This window comes from Myotis daubentonii, chromosome 5 (assembly GCF_963259705.1).
Source record: "Myotis daubentonii chromosome 5, mMyoDau2.1, whole genome shotgun sequence".
NCBI classification, from domain to species: Eukaryota; Metazoa; Chordata; class Mammalia; order Chiroptera; family Vespertilionidae; genus Myotis; species Myotis daubentonii.
In genome coordinates, this window is record NC_081844.1 from 83297359 (window position 1) to 83298090 (window position 732).

Genomic DNA, 732 nt, shown 5'->3' on the forward strand with positions numbered 1-732 from the left:
TCAGTGGATAGAGCCACGGCCTGCGGACTGAAGGGTCCCAGGTTCGATTCCGGTCAAGGGCATGTACCTGGGTTGCAGGCATATCCCCAGTGGGAGATGTGCAGGAGGCAGCTGATCGATGTTTCTCTCTCATCAATGTTTCTAACTCTCTATCCCTCTCCCTTCCTCTCTGTAAAAAATCAATAAAATATATTTTTTTAAAAAAAGAGTCATTTTAGGCCAAAACCGGTTTGGCTCAGTGGATAGAGCGTTGGCCTGCGGACTGAAGGGTCCCAGGTTCGATTCGGTCAAGGGCATGTGCCTGGGTTGCGGGCACATCCCCAGTAGGAGATGTGCAGGAGGCAGCTAGCTGGTCAATGTTTCTCTCTCATCGATGTTTCTAGCTCTCTATCTCTCTCCCTTCCTCTCTGTAAAAAAAATCAATAATATATATAAAGAGTCATTTAGACTTAACATTTGTTTGTAGAAGTTAACAGGACTATGTAGATAAATTCATCTTTCTATAGTATAACCACTCATAATAGCATTTATGAAACACCATAATGTTCCAAGACACTAGACTGAACATTTCATAAGCATTGCTTCACTTAACCCCTTACAACTTCATGAATAAGATCACATCATTATGCTCGCTTTGGCAGCACATTTACTAAAATTGGAACGATATAGAAAAGCTTAGCATGGCCCCTGCACAAGGATGACATGCAAATTCATGAAGTGTTCCATTTTTTT

At 42.1% G+C, this 732-nt stretch overlaps 1 non-coding gene across 1 annotated transcript; it reads left to right on the plus strand.

The window, feature by feature from the left end:
* Nucleotides 1–625: 625 nt before the first annotated feature.
* Nucleotides 626–732, plus strand: LOC132236213 (U6 spliceosomal RNA). Its single transcript, XR_009453179.1, has one exon. It is a non-coding gene; the product is annotated as a U6 spliceosomal RNA (small nuclear RNA).